Here is a 9,421-nt window from a genome sequence, read left to right on the forward strand (position 1 = left end):
CCTACCATATGTCGACAAGTACCGGTACCTTGGCATCACAGTCGGTGAACGGTTGAATTTTCAGCCGCATATCGCAGGATTGCGGGATAAGCTGACTGGAGTCGTCGGAGCATTAGGCCGCGTGTTACGGGTTGACTGGGGCCTCAGTCCCCGAGCCAGACGCACTGTATATGCCGGACTCATGGTGCCTTGCGCACTGTTTGGTGCCTCGGTATGGTATTCCGCGGTCAGGGGAGAGTCGGGGGCCAGGAGGCGCCTCATCTCCTGCCAAAGAGTCATGCTCTTAGGATGCCTACCGGTATGCCGTACAGTGTCCACCGTGGCACTGCAGGTGCTTGCTGGAGCTCCGCCGTTGGATTTGGTTGCCAAGCAATTGGCAATCAGATTCAAGGTCAAGCGTGCCCACCCGCTGGAGGATAGTGACTGGCTGTTCGGTCTAGATGTGGCAAATCTAGACCAGAGGCAGATGAAGGCGTTGCTGGAAGAAGGCATGTGCTCCGAGTGGCAACGGAGATGGGATAGTGATGAGCACGGTCGACCGACTCATCAGTTTATCCCGGACGCATGCTTCGTTTACAGCCGGCGAGACTTTGGATTCGGTCTTCACGCTGGATTCTTGCTGACGGGCCACGGGTCGCTAAATGCATTTCTGCATCAGAGAAGTCTGAGTGCAACGCCCGCATGTCAATGCGGTGCTGAGTATGAAGACTGGCAGCACGTGCTAGTTGCTTGCCCACTCTATGCAGATCTGCGAGACCTCGACGGACTTGGTGTCAGGAGAGAAGGTACCCGTTGGGACTTTTCCCGGGTCTTGGAGACACCAGAGCGGCTGTTACTCCTGGAGATGTTTGCGCGGGCGGTGTTTACTAGACGGCGGCGAGGGATGGAGTGAAGTACAGCCACACAGGGCCGACCAGTGCCGGGCTGACGTTAGCCAAAACTGGGAGTGGCATGGACTGTGTCACGAAGCCGAACAGAGCTTAATCTGGTAGACAAACCCCTTGGGGTAAGTCGAACAATGGATGACCCATTCCGTGTTTGTCGTCAACAAAACTGGGAAGTGGCAATTGCTACGAACTGCCGACCAAAGCTGTAATTTGGTACCACGGGTAACCAGGAGCCCACGGAACTCGTTCCGTCCTGGTTAGTTGGTGCGGCCCTTCGGGGAGTATCGTGGTGGCTGTGGTTCGATACCCAATTGTGGGGAGAGTTTTCACTCGGCGTGGAGTTGCGTGTCAACCGGGTGCTGTACCCATAGACCAGCGGAGGTATAGATAGACCTCACCTCCCACCAAGGGGGAATGTCATGTTCGACAAGCATGCATTCAATTTGGTACCGAAGGGGCACTGCACATGCAGTGTCTTGGAGGGGCGCTAGTCCGACGCTTTGTTTCGGCTCGCTGTATTTCGAATACCGTGGTAGTAAACCCCTACGGGGTAAACGCCACGTTAAACAAATATTTGTTTGTTTGTCCCTATCTACTGAAGACGAAGGAGGAAAACTGGCGACGCTTCGTTGGAAACCACAGAGACGATCCGTGGGGGCACGTCTACCGGATATGCCGAGGACGAAAGCGGACTACCGATTTGAGGTGCCTTCGTTCGGATGACGGGCTGGTCGTAACATGGCACGACTGCGCGAGTCTCCTCCTCCACAGCTTTTTTCCAGTTGCGGAGTCGAGTGAAGACATCGTCATTCCGGACGAAGCTGCTCCAGCGCTCGAAGCTTTCGAGGTTGGAGTATGCGTCGCTCGGTTGAAGAGCAGGCGCTCTCCCGGGCTTGACGGCATCACAGGTGGGATCTGCAAGGCGGTATGGCGTGCCATCCCCGAGCACTTGACAGCGTTGTATTCCCGCTGCCTGACAGAAGGATACTTTCCCCTTGAGTGGAAGTGCCCGCGTGTGGTTGCGCTCCTCAAGGGCCCCGACAAGGATAGGAGCGATCCAGCTTCCTATCGGGGCATCTGCCTGTTGCCAGTGTTTGGCAAAGTGCTTGAGGGGATCATGGTGGATCGAATGAAGGAGGTGCTCCCAGATGGAAATAGATGGCAATTTGGCTTTCGACCTGGACGCTGTGTCGAGGACGCCTGGAAGCACGTGATGACCAGCGTTGCCGCCAGCCAGGCGGTATACGTACTTGGTCTATTCGTGGACTTTAAAGGCGCCTTTGACAACATCGAGTGGATCGCCGCGATGCGCCGCTTGATCGATGCGGGATGCAAGGAAGCTAGCTTGTGGAGGAGCTTCTTCTGTGGCAGGAAAGCCAGGATGACCAGCAGATATGGCGAAGTCGAGGTGGAGGTCACGCGAGGGTGTCCCCAGGGATCCATCAGCGGACCGTTCATCTGAAACACCATGATGGATGTCCTGCTCCAACGCCTGGAGCCCTTGTGCACATTTAGTGCATATGCCGATGACCTGCTGGTTCTTGTCGAGGGAAGGTCGAGAGCCGAACTGGAACGTCGAGCAGCTGAGCTAATGTCCGTCGTGGGAACTTGGGGAGCCGAGGTCGGAGTGTCGATCTCAACCAGCAAGACGGCAATGATGATGTTGAAGGGGCGTTTTGCCGTTTCCAGGCCGCCCGTGGTACGGTTTGCAGGAGCAAGCCTACCATATGTCGACAAGTACCGGTACCTTGGCATCACAGTCGGTGAACGGTTGAATTTTCAGCCGCATATCGCAGGATTGCGGGATAAACTGACTGGAGTCGTCGGAGCATTAGGCCGCGTGTTACGGGTTGACTGGGGCCTCAGTCCCCGAGCCAGACGCACTGTATATGCCGGACTCATGGTGCCTTGCGCACTGTTTGGTGCCTCGGTATGGTATTCCGCGGTCAGGGGAGAGTCGGGGGCCAGGAGGCGACTCATCTCCTGCCAAAGAGTCATGCTCTTAGGATGCCTACCGGTATGCCGTACAGTGTCCACCGTGGCACTGCAGGTGCTTGCTGGAGCTCCGCCGTTGGATTTGGTTGCCAAGCAATTGGCAATCAGATTCAAGGTCAAGCGTGCCCACCCGCTGGAGGATAGTGACTGGCTGTTCGGTCTAGATGTGGCAAATCTAGACCAGAGGCAGATGAAGGCGTTGCTGGAAGAAGGCATGTGCTCCGAGTGGCAACGGAGATGGGATAGTGATGAGCACGGTCGACCGACTCATCAGTTTATCCCGGACGCATGCTTCGTTTACAGCCGGCGAGACTTTGGATTCGGTCTTCACGCTGGATTCTTGCTGACGGGCCACGGGTCGCTAAATGCATTTCTGCATCAGAGAAGTCTGAGTGCAACGCCCGCATGTCAATGCGGTGCTGAGTATGAAGACTGGCAGCACGTGCTAGTTGCTTGCCCACTCTATGCAGATCTGCGAGACCTCGACGGACTTGGTGTCAGGAGAGAAGGTACCCGTTGGGACTTTTCCCGGGTCTTGGAGACACCAGAGCGGCTGTTACTCCTGGAGATGTTTGCGCGGGCGGTGTTTACTAGACGGCGGCGAGGGATGGAGTGAAGTACAGCCACACAAACCCCTTGGGGTAAGTCGAACAATGGATGACCCATTCCGTGTTTGTCGTCAACAAAACTGGGAAGTGGCAATTGCTACGAACTGCCGACCAAAGCTGTAATTTGGTACCACGGGTAACCAGGAGCCCACGGAACTCGTTCCGTCCTGGTTAGTTGGTGCGGCCCTTCGGGGAGTATCGTGGTGGCTGTGGTTCGATACCCAATTGTGGGGAGAGTTTTCACTCGGCGTGGAGTTGCGTGTCAACCGGGTGCTGTACCCATAGACCAGCGGAGGTATAGATAGACCTCACCTCCCACCAAGGGGGAATGTCATGTTCGACAAGCATGCATTCAATTTGGTACCGAAGGGGCACTGCACATGCAGTGTCTTGGAGGCGCGCTAGTCCGACGCTTTGTTTCGGCTCGCTGTATTTCGAATACCGTGGTAGTAAACCCCTACGGGGTAAACGCCACGTTAAACAAATATTTGTTTGTTTTGTCCCTATCTACTATCTAGCGAAACCACAGCCAAGGGAACGGGCTTGGAATAATTAGCGGGGAAAGAAGACCCTTTTGAGCTTGACTCTAATCTGGCAGTGTAAGGAGACATAAGAGGTGTAGAATAAGTGGGAGATATTAGACTTCGGTTTGGTATCGACAATGAAATACCACTACTCTTATTGTTTCCTTACTTACTTGATTAAATGGAACGTGTATCATTTCCTAGCCATTATACGGATATAATTATTATGTCTTATGGTATTGGGTTTTGATGCAAGCTTCTTGATCAAAGTATCACGAGTTTGTTATATAATCGCAAACAAATTCTTTAATCAGAGAATGCATTTATGTATTATTGATTTAAAAATTTGGTATAACTCCAATTACTCAGGTATGATCCAATTCAAGGACATTGCCAGGTAGGGAGTTTGACTGGGGCGGTACATCTCTCAAATAATAACGGAGGTGTCCCAAGGCCAGCTCAGTGCGGACAGAAACCACACATAGAGCAAAAGGGCAAATGCTGACTTGATCTCGGTGTTCAGTACACACAGGGACAGCAAAAGCTCGGCCTATCGATCCTTTTGGTTTAAAGAGTTTTTAACAAGAGGTGTCAGAAAAGTTACCATAGGGATAACTGGCTTGTGGCGGCCAAGCGTTCATAGCGACGTCGCTTTTTGATCCTTCGATGTCGGCTCTTCCTATCATTGTGAAGCAAAATTCACCAAGCGTTGGATTGTTCACCCATGCAAGGGAACGTGAGCTGGGTTTAGACCGTCGTGAGACAGGTTAGTTTTACCCTACTAATGACAAAACGTTGTTGCGACAGCATTCCTGCGTAGTACGAGAGGAACCGCAGGTACGGACCAATGGCACAATACTTGTTCGAGCGAACAGTGGTATGACGCTACGTCCGTTGGATTATGCCTGAACGCCTCTAAGGTCGTATCCGTGCTGGACTGCAATGATAAATAAGGGGCAATTTGCATTGTATGGCTTCTAAACCATTAAAAGTTTTTAATTTATTTTATTAACGACAATGGATGTGATGCCAATGTTATTTATAACATAGTAAATTGGGAGGATCTTCGATCACCTGATGCCGCGCTAGTTATATTTTAAAACATTATTTAATACAATGACAAAGCCTAGAATCAATTGTAAACGACTTTTGTAACAGGCAAGGTGTTGTAAGTGGTTGAGCAGCTGCCATACTGCGATCCACTGAAGCTTATCCTTTGCTTGATGATTCGATAAAAAGCAACACTAGACGAACATAATTCGTATAAATGGGTTATACATTCGCTTAAAATATATTATCAATTTATAGTTGTTATATATTTTTTTATGTATGTATGCCTACTGTACGAAAGTTCATCTATGTTGCTCTCAAATATTTAATATTTAACATTGAATAATATATATATATATATACAATACTTAAGGCAATATTGATATATATATATATATGAAAATATGGAATTGACGGATGGAATATATGAAACATATATACACAATACCTAAATATAAAAACTTTAATTATTATTGAGGAAAGCATATAAGATAGAACAATATATATATATACAATACTTAAGGCAATATTGATATATATATGAATATATGGAATTGACGGATGGAATATATGAAAAATATATATACACAACAATACATGAATTAAGACTTCAATTATTATTGAGGAAAGCATATAAGACAGAAAAATATATATATATATATACAATACTTAAGGCAATATTGATATATATATATATATGAAAATATGGAATTGACGGATGGAATATATGAAACATATATATACACAATACCTAAATATAAAAACTTTAATTATTATTGAGGAAAGCATATAAGATAGAACAATATATATATATACAATACTTAAGGCAATATTGATATATATATGAATATATGGAATTGACGGATGGAATATATGAAAAATATATATACACAACAATACATGAATTAAGACTTCAATTATTATTGAGGAAAGCATATAAGATAGAACAATATATATATACACAATACTTAAGGCAATATTGATATATATATATATGGAAATATGGAATTGACGGATGGAATATATGAAAAATATATATGAACAATACATGAATTAAAAACATCAATTATTATTGAGGAAAGCATATAAGATAAAACAATATATATGTATATAATACTTAAGGCAATATTGATATATATATATATATATGAAAATATGGAATTGACGGATGGAATATATGAAAAATATATTTACACAACAATACATCAATTAAAACTTCAATTATTATTGAGGAAAGCATATAAGATAAAACAATATATATGTATACAATACTTAAGGCAATATATATATATATATATATATATATATATATATGAAAATATGGAATTGACGGATGGAATATATGAAATATATATATACACAATAACTAAATTTAAGCTTCAATTATAAGGGGGAGTATAGAGATCTATAAAATGTCATTCAGTCATATACAATATTTTTAAATTTTTGGATAAACGAAAATATATAAAATTGGTACCAGTATTAAAACTTCAATTATTTTTGAGGAAAGCATATAACATAGAACAAAATATATATACAATAAATAATGCAATGTTAAAATATATATAATGAAAATATGAAATTGGCGGATAGAAATCAGCCTCTTCTAAAACAAAATTTAATTTTATAAAGATGATAAAGAAATTGCTGGATTAAGAAATATTTCTAAATATTACTTATACAAAAATTGAAGACTATTCTATATTAACATACATAATTAAATTGTAACTAAAACAACATTAAACTATATATAATAATAATAAAATAACAATGACATTTCTAAACTATATAAAAATACACAAGAGTTAATTGCACATTGAATTAATTGTGATTATGAAATTTTTATATATTGTAAGCGATTATTGATATTAAAATTTATATATATTATATATAATCTTTATCAACTTATATTATATGAAAATAATATGAATTATTATAAAATAAGTACATGAAAAATATACGGTGAATGGTAGCATTTGGAAAAAATAGCGCCATGACGTGTCAAAAAACCTATATAGGGAGTGGTGTCGAGCAAGGCATGTCATATGAAAAATTTTAAATACGGTAAATTCATATGAATGCGGAGTGTTGCCTTGCCGGCATAAGTCTATTATGTTAAAATAAAAAGAATAATGAAGTTATATAAATGTATTATTAAATTAGTACATGATGACCTTAAGGTGAATGGTAGCATTTGGAAAAAATAGCGCCATTAAAGATGACGTGTCAAAAAACCTATATAGGGAGTGGTGTCAAGCAAGGCATGTCATATGAAAAATTTTAAATACGGTAAATTCATATGACTGTGGAGTGTTGCCTTGCCGGCATAAGTCAATTATGTTAAAATAAAAAGAATAATGAAGTTATATAAATGTATTATTAAATTAGTACATGATGACCTTAAGGTGAATGGTAGCATTTGGAAAAAATATCGCCATTATAGATGACGTGTCAAAAAACCTATATAGGGAGTGGTGTCAAGCAAGACATGTCATATGAAAAATTTTAAATACGGTAAATTCATATGACTGTGGAGTGTTGCCTTGCCGGCATAAGTCAATTATGTTCAAATAAAAAGAATAATGAAGTTATATAAATGTATTATTAAATTAGTACATGATGACCTTAAGGTGAATGGTAGCATTTGGAAAAAATATCGCCATTATAGATGACGTGTCAAAAAACCTATATAGGGAGTGGTGTCGAGCAAGGCATGTCATATGAAACATTTTAAATACGGTAAATTCATATGACTGTGGAGTGTTGCCTTGCCGGCATAAGTCAATTATGTTAAAATAAAAAGAATAATGAAGTTATATAAATGTATTATTAAATTAGTACATGATGACCTTAAGGTGAATGGTAGCATTTGGAAAAAATATCGCCATTATAGATGACGTGTCAAAAAACCTATATAGGGAGTGGTGTCGAGCAAGGCATGTCATATGAAAAATTTTAAATATGGTAAATTCATATGACTGTGGAGTGTTGCCTTGCCGGCATAAGTCAATTATATTAAAATAAAAAGAATAATGAAGTTATATAAATGTATTATTAAATTAGTACATGATGACCTTAAGGTGAATGGTAGCATTTGGAAAAAATATCGCCATTATAGATGACGTGTCAAAAAACCTATATAGGGAGTGGTGTCGAGCAAGGCATGTCATATGAAAAATTTTAAATATGGTAAATTCATATGACTGTGGAGTGTTGCCTTGCCGGCATAAGTCAATTATGTTAAAATAAAAAGAATAATGAAGTTATATAAATGTATTATTAAATTAGTACATGATGACCTTAAGGTGAATGGTAGCATTTGGAAAAAATATCGCCATTATAGATGACGTGTCAAAAAACCTATATAGGGAGTGGTGTCGAGCAAGGCATGTCATATGAAAAATTTTAAATACGGTAAATTCATATGACTGTGGAGTGTTGCCTTGCCGGCATAAGTCAATTATGTTAAAATAAAAAGAATAATGAAGTTATATAAATGTATTATTAAATTAGTACATGATGACCTTAAGGTGAATGGTAGCATTTGGAAAAAATATCGCCATTATAGATGACGTGTCAAAAAACCTATTCATGGTGTGCAGTGTGTGCTCATCACATTATATGCTGAAAGTATATAATTTTAAAAGTATGTCATATACTCGTTTTTTGAGTTATATATCGTTATTTGTTATGTTGTATAACATTTGGCTTACGGTATTAAGAAAAAGATAATTGTGAAATTTCAAGCCAAGATATGTTGTTTGTAATAATTTTATTGTTACTACATCGTGTAAACAAATGTGTTTCCTTTTATCGTAAAATTTAACATTTGCATCCAATGGAAATTCGATTCATACAGATGTATCAGATGTATGGACGATTAGTACGCTGGAAAAACAAAGTTTCTAAAATTTTTTGTAATTATTTTAAATATTTGTCATAAATGAAACTTTAACATTTTACATACTATGTAGTATAGTATGTGACTTGTTTTACCTAATATATTTTTATCGCATAATTATGTATGTAAGTTATACATATATAATTTATACATATAAATAAATTATCAAGTTTGTCATCAAAATTAAAATGTTTATTCCATTTTGGTATTAAACAATGTGTGATAAAATATATATTAAGTAAGTGTACATATAAAGATATTTTTGAACGAATTATATATATTTCATATAGATATAATATGTGGTGAATTTTAAAATATGTGAAACGTAATTTAACGAACATGAAATGCTATGTAACAATGGCCATATTCGTTTATATTTAACATTAATATCTATTGTATGTTTTTTATTCAAAAATATATTAAGTTGTAATGTAAGTACATATTGTATATATATAT

Source organism: Drosophila novamexicana, unplaced genomic scaffold (genome assembly GCF_003285875.2).
Source record: "Drosophila novamexicana strain 15010-1031.04,08,12 unplaced genomic scaffold, DnovRS2.1 tig00002324-arrow-arrow-pilon, whole genome shotgun sequence".
Classification (NCBI taxonomy): domain Eukaryota; kingdom Metazoa; phylum Arthropoda; class Insecta; order Diptera; family Drosophilidae; genus Drosophila; species Drosophila novamexicana.